The sequence below is a fragment of the Pantherophis guttatus genome, chromosome 4 (genome assembly GCF_059756535.1).
Source record: "Pantherophis guttatus breed Tessera chromosome 4, ASM5975653v1, whole genome shotgun sequence".
NCBI classification, from domain to species: domain Eukaryota; kingdom Metazoa; phylum Chordata; class Lepidosauria; order Squamata; family Colubridae; genus Pantherophis; species Pantherophis guttatus.
This window is the reverse complement of record NC_142066.1, coordinates 94,958,711-94,985,563: the sequence shown is the minus strand read 5'-3', so window position 1 is coordinate 94,985,563 and position 26,853 is coordinate 94,958,711. Positions and strand designations below refer to the sequence as shown.

The 26,853-nt window shown below is 41.4% G+C and overlaps 1 long non-coding RNA gene across 1 annotated transcript in view; it reads left to right on the top strand.

The window, feature by feature from the left end:
- Window positions 1–26,853, top strand: part of LOC132709424 (uncharacterized) — a 163,667-nt gene that overhangs the window by 121,445 nt on the left and 15,369 nt on the right. Inside the window, exon 2 of the long non-coding RNA XR_009620438.2 lies at window positions 3,880–3,945. This is a non-coding gene — a long non-coding RNA (uncharacterized LOC132709424). The remainder of the gene's footprint in view (window positions 1–3,879; window positions 3,946–26,853) is intronic.

Below are 26,853 nucleotides of genomic sequence, written 5' to 3'. Positions count from 1 at the left end.
ACAGGCAACCAACCATTCACACCAACTTGTTTACCATTAACCTATTCACACATTTGTACTGCAATCAGACTGCTTGTATAAACAATTTCACATACAATAATTTCACTTCATGCTTTCTCCATGCAAAGCAATCATTATAATTAATTCAGGGATCTTTTCACAAGCCAAGGAGCTCCATTTTCTAAATAACTTTTTGTGTTCTATAATTAGAGGTCTCATCCTCCCTCCAGGTGTTGGAAATGACTACACACAGACACAAATACACACATACCATTAAACAATTTTTCCAGACCTGTGGAGGTTTTGTCCATTTAAATCTCCACTTTTTTCTTTCCATGGGCAATCTGTGGCTTGTTCTCCAAGCAGTGGGAAGTAATTCCAATCAAAAATGTGATAGAGGGCCCTAACCACTGCCTAACTGTTTCCCACAGCTTTAAGCCCAAACTGAGAAGGCTACTTAATTTGCTGGCTGGCCAAACACATCACAATCAATTCAATCCTATTCATTTCTTCATACTATTATTATAGAGGCACATCTAAGAATTTTGAACAGAAATCACATCAAATTGATCAAGACAAATTATCTGAGTCTTCCCATTTAGACAGGCTTTACTTTTTTTATTACCTGCTAAATCCCGGGTAGGAAGAACAATAACCTTTTCTTCTTTGGTCAGCCCCAATTTCTGAATCATTTTACTGCATAAAGTTCCACCCATTGTTGGTTGTGTATTTCCATAGGTACTGAATCGTTACTATCTACCTGAAGGTGTCCTCTCTATCTGTCTTAGATCTCCCAACAGGCACTGGCCTATTTTTAAAGACCATGATCTATAGAGACCTTCATTCATATATCCAAACACTTTGTTTGCACCTGGCCAGGGCTCTCACGAACTTCTGGAAACTTCTGGAAACGCAAGCTTGAACTCCACAATTATTTCACCTTACCACTCTTTATGAGCCTTGGGGCATCTCACACACACGCTCACAGGACTCAGGATTCACCACAGTCCTACACAACCAACTCCCCCAACTGCCCAGGTAATTTACCTTACCTGGGTCCATGCCCAAAGTTACATGGTGGCTTATTCCATGGGATTTATCACTTCAAGTTTTCTTTTTAGTTTCTTACTTCTTTGTTGACCTCTACTTGATGTATGCATTCCTTCATGGGCACTGGACCTGTCATTGCCTCCCTCAGTTTGACTGCTGAAATCAGAAGGGCATGCCTTCCTTCCAAGGGGTTTGCCTCCAGGCTTCCCAGATGCCATTCTGGAAGCCCACATTGGGTGCCAACTTGTGTGTAACAAATTTACACAATACTTGGGTCAACCAAAAGTAAGATGTATTAGAAAGCTATTTGCAAAGAGCTGGTGGAACTTTGCTTTGGCACAACAACAGAAGTCCACACAGGACTCCACACAGAAGTCCACACTTAGTTACAGATCTCAGCATAAACAGCAGTAAATACCAAGAAAATATAACAAAACAAAAAGAAGGTGGGAAAAGAAAGTATATGTCAGCCAGCCTGCTGCTTGCTGCCATAGAATAGTGGGGAGGAAATAGGGAGAAGATTACATTGCAGCTTTGCTGCTATTTCCAAGGCCAAGTCCATTGGCTCTGGTATGCGGTTGCCTAGCTACAAGGGGATTGGGCTGTATACTGTGTTTGAAGTTGATGTGTTCACACATTTTCCCTCATAGCTTGTTTGAAACTGTTTGCTTTCAGTTTGTTCCTAGTAAAAGTACTTTTCTCTAAATCTATGCAGCCAAGGATTTTTTTTCCTAGGATATGAACAGAGGCAACCTTGACATTAAGCAAGCTATACTAGCAGTCTACCGTGGGGACCAAGCATCTAATGTCCAACCACAGGGGTGAGCTGGAGGAAATTGGCGCTATGGCCAGCTCTCCCACTAAACCACACCAGACTCCAGGTGAGGCAGAATGGCAAGAAGAGCTGGACTTCAGCGAGAAGCACATCAGGCTCAGATGGGCAAGGGGCATGGGGCAAAGGGAAGACCCCACCCCTGGAGAGAAGCCCAGAGGAAGCCATGCTGAACCAGGCTCTGTTCCTGATACAACAGGTTAGGAAGAGTCGAAGAGCCCAAGAGCCTCTTGCACAGGCAGCTTCTCAAGGATCCTGGGGTGCCCCAGACCAAGCTGTGCAAACCATTCCACCTGCAGGAAGCGTTCCTCAAAGGCATCACCCCAAAGGTCCCAGCCTTGGATGTTAAGTATGGGGGAGATCCTGAGCAATTGGGGTACTTACTGGTGAAAGTCTGGAACTACATGCAGAAGTATGGGACTGAACTGGAGACAGCAGAAGCATGGATAAAATGAGTAACCATGGCCCTGGATGGGGCAGCAGCAAAGTGGATGGTCTCCCTCCACAATGACAATGCCCCCCAACTGCAGAACTATGACCACTTTATAGCAGCCCTTCGCCAATGGTTTGAAGATCCACTGGTTGAGCAGAAGTCTAATATCCAGATAAAGACCATCACCAAAAGGCAATGATCAGTGGCCAAGAGTTTCGAGAGTTGGCATGCCAGTTGGCCACATGGTCTGAAAACATCCTCATTGACTGCTTTAAAGATGGCCTCAATGACAACATCTACCACACCTACATCTCGCACAGAGCCCCACAAACCTTACAATGCTGGTATACGTTGGTGGCAGAAGTAGAAATCGACCTTGCCTAGGACCAAAACTGGAGGACCGGTGGATGGGGTGAGTCCTTCCCTTCCACACATAAGAAACACCCCAGGGCATATTGTGCCTCAAACATGGGGGGAGGGGCGCCAAGCTGCAGCATACCAATCCAGCAGACCCAACCTCAGCGCCATGACAACCCCAAGGGAGGAGGCAACAAAACCAGCTCCAAGGACCTGAGAGACAGTACTGAAAGGTCTGGAAGTCATAGAATTCACCCCTCCTGGCTCTGAGTGGTTGGGAACTCTGACCAATTCGGGTGAGGCTGACAGTGATGGCAATGATGATCCCCTGGTAAATCAGTGGGTGACCCATGTAACCCTCCCTGTGGAGTTAGTGGTGCCCTCTTTGGGGGCCCAAGGGAGGATGCTGGCTTTATTGGGCTGCACTAGATGCATAGTCATCCCTGAAGTCATTGAAAAGCTGGGACTGAGATTCAAATGGCTGAGAGCCAGTTAGATGGGACTGTAGCCGGAGGGGGCCCAGTTCACTTTATAAGTGAACCAGTAGAGATGAGAATGGGAAAGCATAAAGAAATTCTGAGTTTTATAGTGGTGCCAGGGGTGGAGAGCTCCCTCCTACTTGGACTGTCTTGGCTGTAGAAATGGAACTCTGGAGAGAATTGGAGAAGTGGGCTTTTAAAGATTCAGCAGAAAGTGGCCAAGGAAGAGGAAAATATCCCAAAACCTAGCAGTGAGAGAAACAAAGGGCAAAGGAAGCTGGGTGCTGCTCGGGATCGCTCAATAAGTGAATCCAAAATCCCAAAGAAGTACTGGGACTTGAGAGATGTGTTTAATGAGAAAGGCTCTGATGCGCTCCTGCCCCACCACCCCATGGACTGCAGTATTGAAATTCTTCTGGGAGCTAAACTCCTGAAGCCTAAACTTTACTTGATGACTCCACGTGAGCAAGGAGAGCTTCGCACAAAGACAAGAACTTAAAACATGGATTTATCCAACCAGCAAGGCCATAAGTTGCAGCCCCAGTTTTGTTCCGGGACAAGAAAGATGAGACTCTTCATCTCCGTACTGATTATAGGGGGCTAAATGCAGTGTATGTAGAAAATGTCTACATATAGATTTAAATCTATATTATATATTTATTTGTAGGCATAAATATATCATAGGCCTAAGTATACACTTGTAACTGACCTTTGTCTTCTCTTCTCAGGTATGTAGTTGGAACTGGCTTGGTATCCATGTGGACAGTCTTTTGTACCCAGGGGGAGGAGTCAAGGTAAGGTGGGATTATGGGAGTGATGGGTTGTGTAGTTGTGTTAACCCTTGCTAGACCGTAGGGAAATAGGAGCATATGTAAGTTAGACATTTTACGTGACAAATACCAACATGGCTTTCAACAATGGAAGTATTAGTATACCCAAATATTTCCCATTAAAATGGGAAACATTATAAGATATAAAGATATTTTATCAGCAACAGGGAAATTGAAAACAAAACAAGAACTAGATGAACAAGGAATTGAAATGGAGTGGTATACTCAGCTGCAAATACAATCAAGATATTAAAAAGATGCAAAGCTATATGGTTTTTACTTGGAAATGACAGTATTGGATGAGATACAGGAACAGATGAGAAAATGATTAGGAAATTGTATAATTATTTACTTAGAGTAAAGTTGGAAGAAGAACAAGTTAAAGAAACAATGATAGCATGGGCAAAAATTTTTGGTTATACAATTGAGTTAGATAAATGGCAGCAATTATGGGAAAGAAATTATAAATTAACAATGGCCACAGCATATAAAGAGACTTGTACAAAATGTTCTATAGATGGCACATGTCACCAGAAAGATTGGTAAAAATGTTTAAAGATAAATCAGCTAAATGTTGGAAATGCCATCAGATACCAGGATCATATTATCATATGTGGTGGATACGTCCAGAAGCAAGAAATTATTGGGCAAAAATTAGAATATGGTTGGAAAAATTAATACAGCAATATATTGATTTTAAACCATCTGTTCCTATCAGAGAAGTATAGTAAAGAAAATATATATTTGATAATACATGTAATAACAGCAGCAAGAATGGTATTTGCACTAAATTGGAAAGCAGAAAAAACTCCTACAAAGGGAGAGGTAATTAAAAAAATATTGGAATGTGCAGAAATGAATAGATTGACATTGACAATTAAAGTGAAAGAAGAGTCGGAGTATTACAATATATGGGGGAAATTTTATCAATGGATAGAAAATGAGTATAGATAATAAATACGGTAAAAGTAAGAATTTTGGGAAGAATATGTTGTAGTACGTTAAAATTAAATGAAAGAGGAAAGATAAATGTACACATTAAGAAAATGATGATAAATGTTGAAGATGATGGCACAAAAATGTTGTACTCACATGATACGCAGATTGATTAATGATGTACAGGAATGATAGAAGAGATGTAATTATAAAGCTAAAAAGAATTTAAAATGAAGATGTATGTAAATAGAAAATCGGGGCTGCTCAAATACCATTTTAGACTGAATTGAAAATGGAATTAACAAGGGAGTGGAAAAGGAGAGAGGAGTAGAGAGAGGGAAGGAGTGGAGTACGGAGGTAAGGAGAGAGAAGGACAGAAGAGAGGGGAAAGGAGAGGAAGAAAAGGGGACATTGGCAATGCCTGATACGCCCCTTCTCGTTGAGTGGAGACAGCAGCCAGATGTGGGTTATGCTCATTGGTCAAATGTGGACTGAGCCTGTCAATTAATTATTAAATCCCACCCCTATTCCTAGGGATTCCAGCTTTGGTGAAGGAGGAAGACAGACTCTGAGTGTGGAAAGTAGAAAAAAATAAACAAACTGTTAGATAAATTTTACTCTTAGTGCCCAGACTGATACTGGGTGGGACTGGCTGCTGTCTCCACTCAACGAGAAGGGGCGTATCAGGCATTGCCAACGTCCCCTTCTCCCTTGAGAGTGGAGACAGCAGCCAGATGTGGGACATACCCAAGTTCACTGTCCCAACTCATGGGAGGGAACAGTCTGGGCCGAAAAACTCCTCCCTGACCTCAACACCTTGTAATACTCTTCTCCCAAAATCAGCCTCTGCAGAGGCAAATTTATCTAATTTATAGTGTTTAACAAATGGAGAAGGAGAGGTCCAAGTAGCTGCTCTGCATATTTCAGACAATGAAGCCTTAGAAGCCTAAGCAGCTGTAGTTGCAGCACTTCTGGTGGAATGAGCTGTCACCTTGGTAGGAGGAGGCAAAGATCGCAGTTCGTCTGCCATCTTAATCGTTGTTCGGATCCATCGACCTAACGTCGAAGAAGATACCTTATTTCCTAATGAAGCCGGAAGATAGGAAATGAACATTAACTCTGTCCTACGAATATCAGCCGTCCTCTGGATGTATAACTTCAGTGCCCATCTGACATCCAACATGTGTAATCTGTTTTCCAATGGATTGGAAGGTGAGGAATAAAAATCTAGTAAAACAATTTCCTGCAAACGATGAAAAGAAGATTTAATTTTAGGTATAAAAGTAGGATCCAATCTGAGGACCACTCTATCTACATGGAATACACATAAATCATCTCGGACCGACAATGCTGCAAGTTCTGAAATACGTCGCGCCGAAGTAATCGCGACTAGAAAACAACTTTTTCTGACAATAAACGTAAACTGGTAGAGTCTATTGGTTCATATGGCGAATCCATAAGTGAATCCAACACAATTGAAAGTTCCCAAGAAGGGTATCGATGTATTACTGGTGGACAAAGGTTAGCTGCTCCTCTGAGAAAACGACGAATCGTGGGAACTTGTGACAATGAATTATTGGAATTATATGTCAGGATAGATGAGATAGCAGCCGCCTGTCTCTTGAGAGTGTTGGGAGAAAGTCCTTTTTCTAAACCAGCCTGTAAAAACATCAGTACCTGCAAAACAGAAGCTTGAAGAGCAGAAAAACCTTGGGTCTCACACCAAGATGTAAATGTGCGCCAAGTTGCTGAATAAATTCGTTGTGTTGATGACCGCCTAGATGCCTGCATGGTTCTAATTATTGGAGATGGAATGTGATTTCGCTGGAGAGCATCCCACTCAACCGCCATGCGGTCATCTGTAGCCATTGTGGTTCCGGATGTGTGATTACGCCCTGGCTGAGGCAATTCATGATACATGGTATCCTCCAAGGAGGAGTCACTGATAAATTCATGAGGTCTGCAAACCATGACCTTCTTGGCCAATGTGGCGCTATTAGAATGATTTCCGCCCTTTCCAGTATTAGTTTCCGAATTACCCTCGGAATTAGAGGAATTGGTGGAAAGGCGTACAACAGACCTTGTGGCCAAGGGGAGTGTAGAGCATCCACAGCTTCTGCAACATTGAACGTTCTATCTTTTATGACCCTGGCCACAAGAGATCTCAACCCGGGTTACGATCCGGGTAGAGGAAAAATTTACCTTCAACTAAATCAAATATAGTTCCTAAATGAAGAATTCTAGTCATCTAGGAACCATAATTCTAGAATCATAGTTCCCAAATGAAGAATTCTAGTCGAGAGTTTCAGATGGCTTTCTCTATGTTAACAGAGAAGCTGTGTGAGGCCAGTGTCTGAATGGTAAATTGGACATCTGAAATGTCCTGCTGAGGAGTTAAACAGAAGAGACTTAAACAGAGCCTGGGGAAATAGGCTCGTGAATGCAGGTTGATCCGGAGGTAAGCCCTCAACCTCCGACAACTCTGGTTCCTGAGGCTCCATCTCTTCCGATACAGAGTGTCTACTGACATAGGAGACGGATGGAGAATCTGAGCCCGCAAGCGAGAGGGCATCTTCCAAATTGACTCTGTCCAGCGAAGCCGAATAGTCCGAATGGACCGAATACACTGTAATCGGTCTGGCAGTCGAGAAAGTATGAGTCGACAGGGATCGTTGCCCCATTGCTGCAATCATACATTGAATGTCCTCTGGACGTAAAGGGGTAGAATCATGGTCTCAGGCTGGGCCGGCCTCTGTAGAGGCTTGAACCAGAGCAGAAGATACAGGTGAATGAACCACCAACCCAGCTGGAGTGCTATACTCCACAGCAGGGCCGGATTTTCCTATAGGCTAACTAGGCTTCAGCCTAGGGCCTCAAGATCAAGAGGGGCCTACATTCAAATTGTTAGCAAAATTAAAATTACACTTTCATTATAGGTGAAAGGGCCTTATAAGTGGAATAGCCTAGGGCCTCTTTTCATCTAAATCCGGCCCTGCTCCACAGCATTGATACCCCACAGGTAGGGGAGATCCCAATAAGTCAACTGACTCAACTGACACCAGGAAGTCTTGCAGCAACATCTGATCTAGGGTCGGAGAGAGGTCACGTCTACGTTCCCCTGGAGAAACCCTGGCTGTTGTAGATGATGTAGGACCACTGTCCTTGGCCTTGACTACAAGCTTCCATAGAAGCTTTTCCTTGCGTCTAGCAGAAAACTTAGCCTGAGGTTTAATGGATACTCCATCCCCTTGCACATGCTTGGCATCTTACGCTTGGAAGCAACTGACTGTTCCCTTACTGTGGCCTGGTGGCCATGTTTTGACTTGTCCAGATCCTTAGGCATGATAGGCCATATAACACCCAAGAAGTGGAAAATAGACTCCATGTTAAGCAAGGCAGTCCTGTATCAGGGGAATGTCAAATTCTAGATGTATTCTGAGATAAATATGCGAGGCAGCAACAGAGAAAAGAGAAGGCAATTAACCCCAAGCCTGTAAGGTGAAGCAATGTCTGCCAAAAGGGCTGAAGGCAAGGTTAGGCCAGGGTAGCAGGCACAGCCAGAAAGACTGGAGGCCTGAGAGAAGCTCAATGTGTCGCCTCGCCCCTAAACATAATGGCGGCCAGAACTGCCAACTCAGGGATCACAAAGCTCCGTTACTGATCAGAACAGCAATGTCAAACAGCTGAGATGCGGACCAGTAAGAGAAGTCAAAGAGTCGAGCAGGTATAAATTAGGGTGATTTTACATATCACCAAGCCCTTGTGATGTGACCACAAGTGGCAAACCACAGGGAGCGCGAAAACTCCACTTTGAAGCCGGCGGCAAGGTCAATCAGCTGAGAAGCGGTTAATAGTGACAGCGGGCAGAGCTTTGTTCATTTCTGCAGGAGAGAATCAGAACCTGGAGGAAAAGAACCGACAAGCGGTGATAGTCAGGGAGCGCAAAGACTCCACTCAGAACCTGGCAGCTAGTCTCAAACAGCTGAGAAGCGGCTCTATTGAGTCTGCTGGAGAAAAGCTGTGCCTGAGTGAAAGGCTGACAAGCAGCGAGAGACAGGGAGTGCGAAAAACTCCACTAACAGTTATGCGGCTGGCAGTGACAAAAATGGCTGCCCAAAGACCGTGGGGAGTGCAAGACTCCGCAAAGAGAAGTCGCTGTTTAAAATGCAGGGCTCCACTGGCAAAGCCGGTGATTTTTAGCCACCCACGGGAGCGGAAAGCTCCAGCAACATACAGAAACTTACCAGTTCGATGAAAGGATGTCCAGCAAACAAAGAATAGCCAAGTACGACATCCAAGGTCAAATCCAAACAATCAGGTATGAAAGAAAACAGTCTAACTCTGAAAACTGTCAGAGCTAGCTATCCACAAACTGTGCCACCGTAAGAGTGGGAGTGCTAGACTCCACATTATTGTTACTTCAAACAGGAGGAGGAGATCCCCATAAATCAGATGGCTCAACTAATAGTGGGAAATCTTGTATTGACATGTGATCCTGGGTCAGAGAGGAGGCATGTCTACATTCTCCTGGAGACCCAACCATTATAGCCAATGGGGCAGAGCCAGTGCCTTTATCTTTGCCAATAGTTTTTCTTAGTAGCTTCTCCTTGCGCTTAGGAAGAGCCTCAGAACAAGGCTTAATTGCTACTCCTTCCCCTTGTGTATGCTTGGAAGCTTCCATTTTAGAATCCACTGACTGCTCTCACACTGTGGCACTAATTTTGACTTGGCCAGAGCCTTAGGCATGACTGGCCTTAATTAATCAATCAGGTTGAAAGGACCCCCTAAAATTTTATCAGCCCTGTAATAGGTCAACGTAAATTTAAAAGTAGTTTAAATTAATATAAACATGTTATAGATGTAAATTATATCTCCAACACCATTTCCAGTAGCCAGATGTGGAGGTCTTAGTTTATAAGGACAGAATATGCTTATAGCCAGTACAGAACTAAGGATTGGAGGCTTGATAGAAAAAAACTGTGCCCTTGCCCTTAAACAAAATGGCGGCTGAGCAGTCACCTAAGAACTCGAGCTGGCATAACTGTCAAAAACTGAAGCACTTCTCAGTCTCAAATGAAGGCAGATCTGTCTTAAACAGTCTAATTTGGCCAAATAATCAAAGCACTGATAAACGGAGATAGCCAGAGAAAGTCAAGCCTCGTAGTCGAAAATGTTAATTAGCCTCAATCAGCTGTGAGGCAGTTTAAAATAGCAGGGAAAAACTCTGCGCTTTCTTAAAACTGCCGACAAGCGGCAAGAATCAGGGAGCGAGATAACTCCTCAAATGCAAAAGTTTATGGCTATAGTGAAATAGCATCATCCATATTAATCATATGTTGAATGTCCTCTGTGCGCCAATTGATTTGCGCTTGATCTCGAGCCTGGTCCACTTCATTAGAAGTTTGGATAGGAACAGAGGATGTAGGTGCATTAAGCACTGAGAACGTGGGAGCGCTAGACTCCTCAGTAGTGGTTGTACCCATAACGGGATTAGAACCCCAAACTTCAGATGATTGAACTAAGAAACCTTAGAGTCAGTATAATTATTTCTTTTACGTGAATTTTTAACAGTCTTGTCCTGACTGATGACAGCACTGGGAGTCACCAAAGAATGTTTTGCGGTTGTGCGCATAGGAAGTACACATTCCTTTTGTTTCTGATTATGATCCTCCCTAAATGAAGCCTGTGATTGCTCTCTTACTGTGGCCTTTCGGCCATGTTTGGATTTTGAGATAGCTTTAGGCATAATAATAGATTGGGAATCAGACCAAATCTATAATCAGTAAGATGTAAGTTATTTAAAATATTTATTATTTTTCAATAGTTTGAAAGGATAGATAAAGGCTAATATGTTTAATGTTCTCAGGTAAATGTAAAATTCTAGCTGCGCCAGTAATCAAAATGGCGTTTCAGCACTCAACTGGCACAGCCTGATAGGCTGGAGGCTCTCAGGAATGGAACTTGAGTTATTGCCGGTATTCAAATGGCAACCGGCTCAACTGTCAATGTGAGCGCGAGGCTCAACTGTAAGGCAGAGATAAAATTCCAACAGTTAAAAGCCGTTAAGGTAACTATAAGTACCTATGTAGAATAATTATTAAATGAGGCTTTAATTGCTCTTGGGAGCGTAAATTGATATTGGGAGCGTGATTCTCCTCTTTCGGCTAGATTTGAAGCCGCAACTCAGCTCTAAGCAGCTGAAATCAATTTATGTTAGAAAAGGTTTTTAGATGATCTTGGGAGCGTGAGACTCCTCTTTTCGGCTAAATTTTTAGCCACATTTCAGCGCTAAACAGCTGAAATCAGTTAAAGTCAGCAGCACCAAAGGGAGGCTGTTTTTAAAAGCGTCAAAGCCGACTTTGATGTAAAGATTGTAGCAACAATCTGTAAAGCTGTGACTTTATTCAGTGGCCGACAAGCGGTTAGCATGAGGGAGTGCGAAACTCCACTTTAATGGTCAGCTTAAATTAGCTGTGACAAGGTGAGCGCAAGACTCAACAATTGGTTTTTTTTTTTTTACATTTAAAATAGCTTCTGCTGATAAAGGCAAAATTAAACCCCCCGCCCCCTTAAGGGAGCGGAATGCTCCAAGGAAATGATTAACTGACCAGTTTCAACGATGTTTTCTGATGCTGAAAGTAGAAAACGTCCTCAGATGTCCTAAGAATCTTCTGAAGTATAGGTGAATTAAATTAAAATGTTCAGTAGATAAAAGAACTGAAGAAATTAAGCAGAAATAACACTCTAACGCTGAAAAGCAGATAGAGCACACTTTCCACACAACTGTCCAGTCTGACGACTGAGCAAAAAAGCTAGAATCCCTAGGAATAGGGGCGGGATTTAATAATTAATTGACAGGCTCAGTCCACATTTGACCAATGAGCATAACCCACATCTGGCTGCTGTCTCCACTCTCAAGGGAGAAGGAAGGGGAAAGAAGAGTAGGAGAGAGGGTTAGAAAGGGAGGAAGAAGAGAGGAGTGGGGAAAGGGAAGAGGAAGTAGAAAAGGGAAGGAGAGGAGAAATGAGGAAAGTAGAAAGAAATAGAAGGAAGAGAAGGGAAGAGGAAGAGGAAAGGTTGTGGTAAAATAAAGGAGAGGAAATGGTAAAAGAGCAGTCCCAAACAATTAACAAATGAAAGTAAAAAGATAAGATGAATGAATAATGATTAATGATGGATAAGAGACTGTACATTTAAATATGTTGATGAAAAATAAAAATGAAAAAACTTTTTTAAAAAAATGTATGCTGACAGATAAAGGCAGAATGCATCAGTTATCACAGCAAATAAGAGGAAAACCTAATACGCACTAAATCCACCCGGGGCTTCTACAATTTCGTAAACAACAAACTTAAAGACTCAAGATTCATCCCACCACTAAAAGGACCAAACGGGAAATACTGTAATGATGAAACCATTAAATCCAACCTCTTCAACACATTCTTCGGTTCAATCTTTGTAAACAGCAATGGCTCATGCCCCTCATTTCCCAATCGTACCACAACTACTCACAATGATCTTCTATATGTTGATTTCACAGAAGAGCCTTGGTAGTACTAGGGTTTAAGGCACCCTGTTATTAAGCTGCTTAAGACCAGCTGCCTGCAATTACTGCAGGGTTCGAATCTCGCCAAGGCTCAAGGTTGACTCAGCCTTCCATCCTTTCTAAGGTAGGTGAAATGAGGACCCAGTTTGTGGGGGCAATAAGCTGACTTTGTATAAATATACAAAAGGATGAAGGCTATTGCTGAGCACATTGTAAGCCGCCCTGAGTCTTCGGAGAAGGGCGGCATATAAATCAAATTAAAAAAAAAAAAGATGCCGTTGAAAAGGCACTATGCAACCTAAAACCATTTCTATCGATTGGCCCTGATGGATTATGTGCCTATTTCCTAAAGAGGCTCTCAACCACCATAGCAGAACCACTTAGCATAATCTACGAAATATCTTTCAGAACCAGCTCCTTACGTAACTTATAGTTACTAGCCACAATCATCCCTATCTTCAGAAAGGGTGACCCCAGCCTAGTTGATAATTACAGACCAATCTCACTATGTTGTGTCACCTGAAAAGTCATGGAATCAATCATAAACCAATCCATTACCCTCTATTTAGAGACTAACAACCTATTCTCTAACAAACAATTTGGTTTTAGAAAAAAATTGTCCTGCAATCCACAACTATTACACAGCAAAAACATATGGACTTCAAAACTCGACCAGGGTAAATCAATAGATGCAATTTATATAGACTTCTGTAAAGCCTTCGATTCAGTGATACATGACAAGCTACTTCTAAAACTAAAATCTTTATGGCATTTCCGGATTCCTGCATAGGTGAATAGCTGCGTTCCTATCAAACAGGCAGCAAGTAGTCACAATAGGGAATGCCTTATCTAACCCTGCACCTGTTAACAGTGGTGTCCCCCAAGGCAGCCTTTTAGGACCCACACTCTTTATACTGTATATAAAGGACCTTTGTGATCATATTATAAGCAACTGCGTTCTTTTTGCAGATGATGTAAAACTATTCAACACCACTGACAATGCTGCTACTCTACAAAAAGACCTTGACTATGTGTCAGAATGGTCAAACAATTGGCAACTCCAAATCTCAACCAACAAATGCTCTGTCTTTCACATTGGCAAAAAAAATCAGAACACAAAATACAAGCTGGACCAATACGACCTAACAGATGACCCTCACTCTGTCAACCACCGATCAGGTGGTTCTGCCCCAGGCGCCTGATGGATCCTGACAGGCTCCGAATGGAGCTTGGGCCATTTCCTGAGACTCTGGCGCGTGACTCGACGGAAGACCTGGTGGCCGCCTGGGATAGGGCGGCCGCTGGTGCTTTAGATCGGGTCGTGCCTTTGCGGCCTCTGACCCGGCGCCGAATCTGCCCAGCTCCTTGGTTCTCCGAGGATCTGAGGGGGATGAAATGCCAGAAAAGATGCCTAGAGAGTAGTTGGAGGGCCAGTCGCTCCGAATCTGACCGTACACTAGTGAGGTCTTATATCAAGACCTACTTAGTGGCGATAAAGGCGGCGAAGTGTAATTACTTTTCCGCTCTTATCGCGTCGGCAGAAAATCACCCAGCTGCCTTGTTTAGGGTGACCCGCTCCCTTCTCCATCTGGGAGCGCAGGAAGACCCCTTGCAAGGTCGTGCTGAGGATTTTGTGCATTATCTGCACGGTAAAGTCGCTCAAATTCGGGAAGGCTTGGACTCTGACTGGGTAGGTACAGGCGGGTTGTCCGAGGTGTGTCTTGAGACGGTTATCTGGGATGAGTTTGACCCTGTGACTCCCGAGGATGTGGACAGGATGCTGGGGAGGTTGAACGCAACCACATGTTTATTGGACCCGTGTCCCTCCTGGTTGGTGCTGGCTACCCGGGAGGTTACACGAGGCTGGCTCCAGAGGATTATAAATGCTTCCTTAAGTGAGGGATTCTTGCCTCCCACCTTGAAAGAGGCGGTGGTGAGGCCCCTCCTCAAGAAGCCTTCTCTGGACCCAGCTGTTTTAGCAAACTATCGTCCAGTTTCCAACCTTCGCTTCTTGGCGAAGGTTGTTGAGAGTGTGGTTGCGCGACAGCTCCCGCAGTACCTGGATGAAACTGTCTATCTAGATCCATTCCAGTCCGGCTTCAGGCCCGGGTACAGCACGGAAACGGCATTGGTCATGTTGGTTGATGATCTCTGGAGGGCTCGGGACAGAGGTTGCTCCTCTGTTCTGGTCCTATTAGACCTGTCAGCGGCTTTTGATACCATCGACCATGGTATCATGCTGCGCCGGTTGGAAGGGTTGGGAGTGGGATGCACTGTTTTACAGTGGTTCTCCTCCAATCTCTCCGACCGGTCGCAGTCTGTGTTGGCTGGAGGGCAGAGGTCGACCTCAAGGCACTTGGTTTGTGGGGTGCCACAAGGGTCGGTCCTCTCACCTCTCCTGTTCAACATTTATGTGAAGCCGCTGGGCGAGATCATCCGTGGTTTTGGGGTGCAGTGCCATCTGTACGCTGATGACACCCAGCTGTACATCTCCACCCCAGACCACCCCAACGATGCCCTTGAAGTGATGTCCCAGTGCCTGGAGGCCATACGGGTCTGGATGGGGAGGAACAGGCTCCAACTCAATCCCTCCAAGACTGAGTGGCTGTGGCTGCCGGCGTCCAGATATAGTCATCTGGTGCCATCGCTGACTATTGGGGGCGAGACATTGGCCCCCACGGAGAGGGCGTGTAACTTGGGTGTCCTCCTGGATGCACGGCTGTCTTTAAAAGAGCATATGACGGCCGTGGCCAGGGGGGCTTTCTATCAGGTTCGCCTGATACGCCAGTTGCGCCCCTTTCTGAATCGGGACTCCCTATGCACGGTCACTCATGCCCTCGTCACTTCCCGCCTTGACTACTGCAACGCTCTCTACATGGGGCTCCCCTTGAGGAGCACTCGGAGGCTCCAACTGGTGCAGAATGCGGCCGCGCGGGTACTTATGGGGGCGACATGGCGCTCCCACGTGACACCTCTCCTGCGTGAGCTGCATTGGCTTCCAGTGGTCTTCCGAGCGCGCTTCAAGGTGTTGGTTCTCATCTTCAAAGCGCTCCATGGCTTAGGACCCGGTTACTTACGAGACCACCTTCTGCCTCCGATAACCTCCCACCGGCCAACACGCTCCCACAGAGAGGGCCTCCTCGGGGTACCGTCTGTCAGGCAATGTCGGCTGGCGACCCCCCGGGGAAGAGCCTTCTCTGTGGGGGCACCTGCCCTCTGGAATGAGCTACCCCCAGGGATGCGACTAATCCCAGACCTCTGGACCTTCCGCCGGGCCCTGAAGACTTTTTTATTTCAGCAAGCTGGGCTGGGTTAAAAAATTTTTTTAATTGGGGAATTTTATGGGTAAGGGGTTTTAAATTGGAGAAGCCAAAGATAATTTAATTTCATTTTAATGTATTTTAATATTTGTATTGTGTGTTTTTAATTCTGGCTGTTCATCGCCCCGAGTCCTTCGGGAGAGGGGGCGGTATAAAAATTTAATAAATAAATAAATAAAAGACCTTGGAGTACTCATCTCAAATGATCTAAGTGCCAGAGCTCACTGTAACAGCATTGCTAAAAAAGCGTTAAGAGTTGATAACCTAATCTTTTTTTTTAATAATTTTTTTTATTTTTAAAACAAAAACATAAAACACTTCTTTTCAAAACGAAGCTTTTGCTCCAGTCACATATTAAAGCAAATCATTAACAAATCTTATTTTTCAATTAACATAACTAAATATTTTAAACAAGTATTTCCCTCAAATCTGTCTATGTAACTATGCCATTATCCCCAAAAACCCGTTACTTAAATCTTAAATCCTAACCAGTTATCAATCCATTTTTCTCTTTCATTTGCTTAGATGGATATATTTTAACAATATAAATCTTACAATTATATTAAACATTCCAAAACTATTTAATTTCAACATACCCATTTTATTTCTAACTATTAAACTCAAAATTTATATTCTTTATTTCTATTATTAAACCTAACTTATTCATTTTATCTTAACTCTCACTCTCAACATACACCTCCTCACTTTAATTATCTCACCTCATTTTATATTTTCCTAAAGAAACTCAGCGTTATTGTCTTTATCTTTGTTGTTAAACCAATCATTTTTATTTCTTGACTGTTAAACACAGCACAACCATTTGTTTTGGCTGTTGAAACAGCATATCCTTTTTAATTTTTTTGGCTGTTACACAGCATACCCTTTCTTATTCAGCTGTTAAACACAGCCTATTAATTCTTATTTTTTGGGCGTTACACAGCATATTCCATTTTTTTGACTGTTAAACACAGCATATTCATTTTTGGTTTTTTGGCCATTACACAGCATATTCAGTTTTATTTTGGCTGTTACACAGCATAATCATTTTTTTTTTTTTTGGCTGTTCAACACAGCATATTATAACTTTTTGGCTGTTAAACACAGTATATTCATAGTTGGTTTAACTATCAATCTCTACTTAAACCTTTCTTTGTTGTTTCCATCCATCTATGCATTGCTTTTTCACATAATCTTATTTTTCTGTATTCTTTTCCATGACATTCATGACATTTTAACATTGAGACTTGCTTAAAACATATCTTTAACTGTATTTATAAATTCCTTTTAACATTTTCAATTACTCATATTTATCCTTATTCTTTTCTTAACATTTTGACATTAAAACATAGTTCTTGCATCAAGCATATCTTTACATGTATTAATTAATTTCTTTTAATATTCTTGATTTCTATAAAAACCTCCCTTTTATTATTACAATCCATCTTTACTTTATTTTTAATCACATTATCTTCATTTCCTCACCTGCAAACATATATTTCCTTCCATTTTCCAAGTTTTTAATTTTGTTCTCCATAAATCAAGTTAATTCTCTTTTCTTATTTTTATTCCGGATATGATATATCAAATCTTTTTCTTTTGAGGCTGCGCTTAATCCTTCTATTCTTGCACCAGCATTTAAATTATTATTATTTCAACTGTAGGAGTTCCATTGTAGATTTCTTTTCTTTTCACCATAATCAAACTGCCTACATACAGGAAAAAAAAATCCTCCTCCACAGAGTTCAGTAATTTTTATCTGTAAAGTTCAGAGTTTCCCATAACAAAGGGAAGTTACAAAGTTCCTCTTTACGCCAGATGGTGTCTCTCTATAATCCACATTTTCCATTAGTCATGCAGGACTCCATTTTATTTATTATTATATAACCATCCAATTTATTTCTTCTTTTAATTAAAAAAGTATCAAATCTTTTTTCTTTTTAAAATCCAATTCAAAATTTTAAAGTGTTTAGTCTTTTAACCATATCTTCAGATTAATTCTCTTAGTTCAGTTCCAAAATTAGTTGTTTCTCGGGTCTTTGTCTCTTTAAAGTTGTAGTTTTAAAAAAATTTCCAAAGCCCCTTTGTTGCATAGCCGCTGTTTTAGGCTAGGGATCTTCTCATTATTAATAATGCTCCAAACATTGTTACAAGCCTGGGCTGTTGTCACTCACCCGGTTTCAAAGAGCTCCATTTTTCTCCGCTTTCCTCCAGCACTTTTCTTGCCCGGTTGTCCCAGCTTCGTGGCAGCCGCCATGGCTACCGCCCCCCGCTGCCAACTCACAGAGGGTTCCCTCTGACCTCTGAGGATCTTGCCTGTTCCTCTCAGTCATCCAAGGTGTCCCTCTTCTTCCCCCATCCCTGCAAGACAGGTTCGGTCCAAAGACCCATCGGCGGCGGTTTGGCAGCCGGGGTTTTCGCAGGGCTCATCAGAGCCCGCTATTTCCCCGACTGTCTCGCCGCGACACTAAACCGGAAGTTCCAAGTTGTTAACCTAATCTTGTGTAGCTTCTTTTCCGATAATATTGAACTGCATACTAAGGCATACAAAACTTTTGCCAGACCAATTCTTGAATACAGCTCATCTGTCTGGAACCTGCACTGCATATCAGACATTAATACAATTGAATGAGTCCAGAGGTATTTCACAAGAAGAGTCCTCCACTCCTCTGCTCACAACAAAATATCTTATGCCACCAGACTCGAAATTTTGGGCTTAGACAATTTAGAACTTCCCCGTCTTCTGTCTGACCAAAGCATAGTACATAAAATCATCTGCTACAATGTCCTACCAGCCAATGAATACTTCAGCTTCAACTAAAACAATACAAGAGCACACAATAGATACAAATTCATGGTAAACCAATCCAAACTAGACTGCAGAAAATACGACTTCAGTAAGAGAGTTGTCAATGCCTGGAATGCACTACCTGAATCTGTGGTTTCTTCCCCAAATCCCCAAAACTTTAACCTTAGACTGTCTACTGTAGACCTCACCCCATTCCTAAGAGGTCTGTAAGGAACGTGGATAAGCACACCAGTGTGCCTACTGTCCCTGTCCTAATGTTTTCTTTTATTCATATCCTTTTCATGTATTTATAATTATATTTACAGTTGTATCTATCATAAAATACATGTTTGACGAAATAAAGTAAAATAAAATAAAATAAAAACAGAAGTTAGAAACATGGAAATATAAGAGAAAGACTAATTGTATAAGAAAGGTTTGTTAATTATTATTATCTCTTTTATTCATTAAACATGAAACTCAGTCAACTGATCATTTAAAAATGTGTCACAAATATCATTGACAGGTGCTAATGGTTGATATTGGTTGCTGCCAGTATCCTAGGTATCAACCAAGTATCTTCTCAAGATGTACGATGTTCCAAGTAGCACAGTTTTTGCAGTTCCGCTGGTGTTATTGCAGGAAGCTGCAATTTGTTGATGTATCTTATAAAATTCTTGGCCATGGTACCAAGTGCCCCAAAGACATTGGGTATCACTGTGACATGTTTCATCCATAATCATGTAGTTTCAATGGCCAGGTCATGATATTTTGCAATTTTTTCCAGTTCTTTTACTTCGAGTCTGGCATCTCCTGGTACTGCGATGTCAATAAATTTTACTTTTCGGTTTTCATCAACTATGATATTTGGTGTGTTGTGTTCCAAATGATGATCCGTCTGTATTCGAAAGTCCCACAAGATCTTCACCTTCTCATTTTCTATTACTTTTTCCAGACAGGTGTTAATCCAGCTGTGGGGACTAGATAAACATGTGAACTGGATATTATTTGGAAATTTTAAAGAAGAGACTACATGGATTTGAATCTTAATTAAACATAAATTAAAATATTTTAAAAAAATGAATTGACAATATGGAGCTTTGGGAGTATGACAAATTAATGGAGATGCTTAAAAATGTGTGTGAAGCATTTAAAGGTAATAAAGAAGCAGAAGCCTGGTTAGAATACACAAAAAAGGAAAAAGAGAATATAAATGAGAAGCAAGAATACAATGTTGAAGAGAAAATAATTGAAGATAAAAAGATAGATAATTACACTGGGATTGACAGTGACAAAAAAAGAAAGGATAGGGGGAAATATCCCCCCAAAAAGAAGGGAAGAGAAGGAAATGGGAAAAGACTGGGTCAAAACAGGGGGAGAATTATGAGAGTAACAGTCTTAAAAGTTAGAGAAAGGATTCAGGGGGAAAGATACAATAAATATAAATATAGATATTATAATAATAATAATAATAATAATAATAATAATAATAATAATAATAATAATAATGAGGAGGAGGAGGAGGAGGAGGAGGAGGAGGAGGAGAAGGAGAAGGAGAAGGAGAAGGAGGAGAAGGAGAAGGAGAAGGAGAAGGAGAAGGAGAAGGAGAAGGAGAAGGAGAAGGAGAAGGAGAAGGAGAAGGAGAAGGAGAAGAAGAAAGAAAGGGAGAAAGGGAGAAAAATATTAAGAAGTGGAATTTTGGAGAGATCAAAAGAAAATGGTTAAAAGGGGAAGAATAATGGAGAGAAGGAAGGGAAATAAAGTGATAAAGCGTATATTAGTTGATTTAAGGGAACTGTATTAATAGTAGAAATTGTATGTAAGAAGCAAACAAGATGAAGTATATTATTTATTGTAAAATGGATCAGCAGATGTAATATGAAATGTAATCTGGTTTAATTATGAAAATAACAAATTAAGATATAAAATTGAAATGTTAAAAAGTGTGATGGGGACTTTGAAAAAATAGGTTGCAAATGATGAAATAATAAAATAGCTGATTGATGTTGGAATAAGAAATTAGGAATTAAGGGTGGATAGTGATTTACTTATCAAAAATTAAGAGAGAAAAACATTAAGTGCAACTTAGATCAAGAGAAAAAAGTTAACATTAATTACTGTAGGTAAGAAGTAAATATGATATATATTGTTTAATGTAAAATGGATTAGCAGATGAAATATGAAGTGGTAAATTGGCTTAAAGCAAGAGATAAAATTGAAATGTTAAAAAGTGTGATGGGGATTTAGAAAAAATATGTTGTAAATGATTAAGTAAAATAACTAATTGATGTTAGAATAAGAAATTAGGAATTAAGGAAAATAAGAGGTGGAAGGTTAATTAAGTTAAAAGATTTCAATGTAAGAATGGAATAAGCTGAAATACATTGTTAATAACCAAAAAATGTGATGGGGATTTTGAGAAACATATTCAATAAATGGAGGAAAAATCGGGGTTGCTCGGATACCGTTTTGGAAAATATTGAATTGAAACATACAACAATGGAGAGAGAATGGAAAGAGGAGTAGAGGGGTAGATAGGAGGGGAGAAGAGAGGAAGGAGAGAGAGGAACAGAAGAAAGGGAAAAGGAGAAGAAGAAAGGGAGGGGAAACGAGTAGGAGAGAAGGTTAGAAAGGGAGGAAGAAAGAAGGAGTGGGGGAAAGGAAGGGGAAGGAGAGGAGGGGAAGGATAGAAGGAAAGAAGAAAGTAGAAAAGGGTAGAAGAAGGGAGGGAAGGGAAAGAGAGGAGGAGGAGAAGGATTGTTGTAAAATAAGGGAGATGGAATGGTAGAAGAGCAACCCTGAGTATACTCAAACTTATTAGAATGAAGAATGAACTAATATGAAAGTTAAAAGAGAATATGTATGATTAACAATAGATAAGATAAGATAATTAATTGAAATAATGTTAAGAAATTAGGATTTGAAGGGCAGATGGTGATAATGTTTATATAATAAGTATAGAAGGTATTAAGACAAGATTAAAAAGTAGGGAAAAAGAATATTTTAGCAGAAATTGAAATATGAAAATTGTATTTGGATGTGGCAAGTTGTATAAGATATGATTCGGTCAATACTCTGTTCATAAAATATGTATGTGAAAGAAAAAATCAATAAAACTTGTTTTAAAAAAAACAAATTTTTTTATGTGGCCCCATGTGAAAATTAATTGCCCACCTTTGGCTAGAGTATAGCCCTCTTAATGATGCTTGAACTTGGGCACTACATAAGTAGGAGCTACTTTGTGATTTATGAGATATACGATAACTTTAATACAGGGGTGAAATCTACTTACCTTCCTTACCGGTTCGGAAGCAGTGGGCAAGGGTTGGATCTCTCCCCTCCTATCAGCACTGACTGAGAGTTGCTGCAGAGGAAGGAAGTGAACCAGGATAGCATAAGGCCTCCCACTCCCATCCCCTGAAGCCACTCCAGGAGAATACCATGGTTGATGGTATCGATAGCCGCTGAGAGGTCAAGTAGAGCAAGGATGAATGCACTACCTCCATCCCGCCCCCGCCAGAGATCATCCAAAAGTGCAACCAATGCTGTTTCTCTCCCAAATCCAGGCCTGAATCCTTACTGGAAGGGGTCAAGATAATCCATTTCATCCAGAAACCTCTGGAGCTGCCACGCAACCACCTTCTCGACAACCTTAAAGCTCACCTTAAAGAGAGTCGCTGGGCGATTATCTGCAGACACAATTAGTGTGGAGAAATATTCACCCTTCACTGCACGAATTGCCACGAGATAGGCCATAGTAGTAGTTCCTAACCGTATTCGATCGAGTTCATACCCTGTCTTCTGCCAGTGGCACTCTAGACATCTCCTCATGTGATTCATCCCTCTCAGTTCCTCTGTACACCACAGGGTACAGCTAGGTCTATGGGTGAGGAGAGGTCGCATGGATGCAATCCTATCCAGAGCCTCAGTCACCTTCCTATTCCAAACAGTGACTAAGAGCTCGGCTGGACTGCACAGTAGATCTGCAGTTGTAACCCCCAGCTCCTTCTGGAACCTATCCGGGTCCATTAGTCAATGGGGGTGGACCAATCTAATAGGTCCTGCCTCCCTGTGGAGGTGGGGGTGTACAGCTCTTGAGAAACTCATTGCCACCAGACTGTGATCCAACCATGACAAGGGGACCAAGGACAGGTCCACCAATTCCAGGTCACATAGGCACTGCTCCGATAAGAACACCAAATCGGGTGTGTGACCACTATTCCTAGTCATGGGAAATTAATCACAGAGAAAAGGTTGTCAGCCCAACTTTAGGAAACAGAGTTAATGGAGTATAAATTAGAGTGGTGATGCAATAGAAGATGAAAACATTTAGTATTTTATTTCCTTTATTGCTTTACTCAGACAGGACTCCTGCCAAAACAGATTTTCTCAAAAGAATGTGTTTATTTGGTACCAAATTGTCAGTGTCTAAAGTGTTCAAATCTAATTTCTAGGCTTGAACTCAATTCAATTAACTCAGTTTAGTGACAACTCACTACATTCTAGTCCAGTGATGGCTAACCTTTTTGCCATTGCGTGCCAGGAGAGGGGAGCGGGGGAGGGTCGCATGTGCACATGTGTGTGCAAATCCCCCCCCCCCGCTTGGTAGGCCCATTTTTCTTTCTTACCTGGTTCCAGATCCTCTCTATTTATCTGGGAAGGGCGAAAACAGCCTTTCTCACTCTCTCAGAGGCCCGCCAAAGGCCTGAAATGGCCCATTTAGCAATTCCCAGTGGGACAGGAAGTGACATTTTTTGCTGTGTCCAGCCTCCAGATCCTCTCTAGGAGTCTCTAGGAGCCTCTCTAGGAGTCTCTGGAGGCTGGGGACAGCAAAAAAAGTCACTTTCTGTCCCACCAGGAGTCGGGAAATGGGCCCTTTCAGCCTCCCTAGGGCCTCCAAGGGAGTGGGAAAGGCTGTTTTCACCCTTCCTAGATAAATAGAGATGATCTGGAGCCAGGTAAGAAAGAAAAATGGGACTTCCCCACCCCCACCCCCAGGCCCTCCAGAGGCAGGAAATAGCCTGTTTCCCTACTTCTGGTGAGCCCAGAAGGCCCAATAATCAGCTGGCCGGTGCAAGCATGCGCCCCAGAGCTGAGCTGGTGTGCACACTAATATGGCTCCGCGTGCCACCTGTGGCACGTGTGCCATAGGTTCGCCATCACGGTTCTAGTCTATCAATAAAATATATTGTTATTTAATATTAAATATATCTAATATTTATTAACTATCTCAAGAAAAAATACATTCAAAATAGATTAAAAAGTAAAGTACTATAGGGGATTTAGATGTATAATATTAGTTAAAGTTTGTTATTTCATTAATTGCATATAAATGGCCAAATATATCATTTTTAAAAATGTGCTATATTGCAATAACATTCTAAAAAAAACAAACCATGAATTCCAGAAGCAGTAGTTAGCACAGTACAGTTAGCAAAATAATATAAATCACAGTATATTCTATTCATGCTCTGATTTGAAGGACTTTGTAAAGCTGAAATAATATTTTAAGTAAGAAGAAGCTAAACTGTAGATGTTGTAATAATTCAGAAATGGATTCCAAATTGAGTTATATTCTATATCAGATTTATTTTTGAAAAATTATTTTAGATATTGAAGCATGTTCCTACAATTTAGTTAACCGTACTTTCACAAGGGTATCAAAGATTCTTTCCAGTAAGAAGCACAAGCTATTTTCACAGCAGTTAATATGTACAAAGCTAATTCAGTATAATTTATGGGGATATATGGGTTTAGTAAAATTTAATAAGACTATCTCTGTTCAAAAAGAAACTGATCTTTTTAACATTTATTTCATTCTAATGTATGTACTGGTATTTTCCATAATAGTTTGGCCTTAGAACGTTGCCCACCAAAAATGAAAAGAAAATCCAATCTGATCATTACATTTCCCACAACATTTAGAAAATGAGCTGTTCATTTTAGCAATCAGAACTGGAGTAATATACCAATAATATATCACTAAGTAAAATTTGTATATTATTAATGTTCTATTTTCATTGAAATTCCCATCTTATCAACATACTGCTTTTTAAAATGACATGCCCAAAATTGGAGAGAAAGTTCCCATTGTTCATGCAATTGAAGATAAAAAGAATAACTTAATTCTGTGTCAATATATCTACCTGAAACATTCTTCAGCAAAGAGTATGAAATGTTACTCAAAAAGTCCTTTAAGATCTGTTAAAAAGATATTGTGAGATCCAAGCTGAAATAGAAAGGACGCACTCAGCTTTATTGTAGAAGCCAAATAATATAAATATTCCACCTGGCCTAACCAAGGGTGACAAAAACACACAATAATTTTTCAGAAAACAAAAATACTGTATTATTAGCTGTTTTGAAAATACTGATGGCACCCTGAGAAAAGTCATTGGATCACAAAGCAGGATCTTCCCTGAAAATCTTTAAAAACTATAGTATATTAATGGTAAACATTTCAGCTTATGTCAGTCTTGCTGTTGGCATTGCATCAGGACTTGGCTGCTCTCCCAGTGTATGTATCTACCTACAACCATGCAAGGTTGTAGCCAAACAGCCAAGTCTTGATGCAACACCAACAGCAAGACTCAGCTTGGACAAATTAGAAACCAGACTTACTGCTTGAGATATGGGAAAAGACAACTGTGCCAGAACTTCCCTTTAATTGGTTTAATAACCAGTTAAGCATGTTTGCTAAGCAGTCTAGCATGCCAATATTTTTTCCCCTTAAACTGGTCAGAAAATTATAATTAATTCTCTTTGCCAAGTGCCATACCAACAGAAGTTAGGAATGGACAAGTACTTTTTTTAAATGAATGAAACTTTTTTTAAAAAATCTGTATGTTTGATAATTTTTATGGAGGAGATCCTATGTACTTTAAAATCCTATACCTCCCTTTACTATGGGGGGGTTTAAGCCTTAAGCCTGCTAAATATTAAAATATGCAACTTTCATAAAATAGTGTTTTTCAGAGAGGGAGGATAGTAAGAAGATTCAAACCCACCAAACAGTAGCTGGATGACCAGTTTAGAAGTCTTCCAAACAATCATTTACTGGTAGAATATCTATTTAACACAAGAACAGACTTTTTACAGAATTTAGTCTGGGATGTGGATTCATGCAGAGTTTGGCCTGACTATGACCTCTTTCTCATAACCATGCAAATTCCTCCTCTCCTTATATTGGAAGAAAAGTATGTCACCAAAATTTGCCCTGCCCTATTGTTCTGCTGCTGTGATAAGACAAATAATTGATATCCTTACAAATTTAATAAGGGAGAAGTTAAAGGAAAAAAATGGTGAATTGCTCTGGCTATATTTCCAGCCACATCAAGTGCAGGCTTTCAGGGGCCGACAGGAGGAGGGAGGAGCAGTGCTGAACAAACCACCCTACTTCAGGGGAAAGTTAATGGGGACTCAGATCAACTAGCTCTATTGCTTGACTCGGCTGAGATCCACCTAGAGTGCTATAGACACCTCTACCCATCCCACAGAGCCATGGTGAATACCTTTGCTGTGGGGCTAGAGGGAGAAGCAAGGAAGTGGCTAGCAGCCCTCCAGAAGAGGAGAGCCCCCCACCTGCAAGATGTAGACGATTTCCTACGACAACTAGAGGCCAGATATGAGGAGGTGAAGGAGGATCCGTACACAGAAAATGAGCTCAGACACCTAAAGCAGAGGGGATGACCCATTAAGGAGCCTGAGTGGTGTAGGCGGCTAATGCCTCCTACCAAGGCAGCATTTAACATCCAGCTGCCTGCAATTACTGCGAGTCGAATTATCACCAGGCTCAAGGTCGACTCAGCCTTCCATCCTTTCTAAGGTGGGTAAAATGAGGACCTGGTTTGTGGGGGCAATAAGCTGACTTTGTATAAAACATACAAAAGTATGAAGGCTATTGCTTAACGCATTGTAAGCCGCCCTGAGTCTCCGGAGAAGGGCGGCATATAAAAATAAATAAATAAAATAAAAAATAAAATAAAATAAATTAAGGAACACATCCGTGAATTCAAGAGAGTCATACCCCCTTTGCCAGAGCGGCTGTTAGTTCATTTTTTCAGAATAAGCCTGGACAAGCAAATTGCCTGGGTAATTGCCTATTGGGACATCCCAAACCGACTCTCTGAGTGGTTTTGAGTAGCCATTTTTTTTTTTTAAATTTGATTTATATGCCGCCCTTCTCCGGAGACTCAGGGCGGCTTACAGTGCATTCAGCAATAGCCTTCATCCTTTTGTATATTTATACAAAGTCAGCTTATTGCCCCCACAAACTGGGTCCTCAT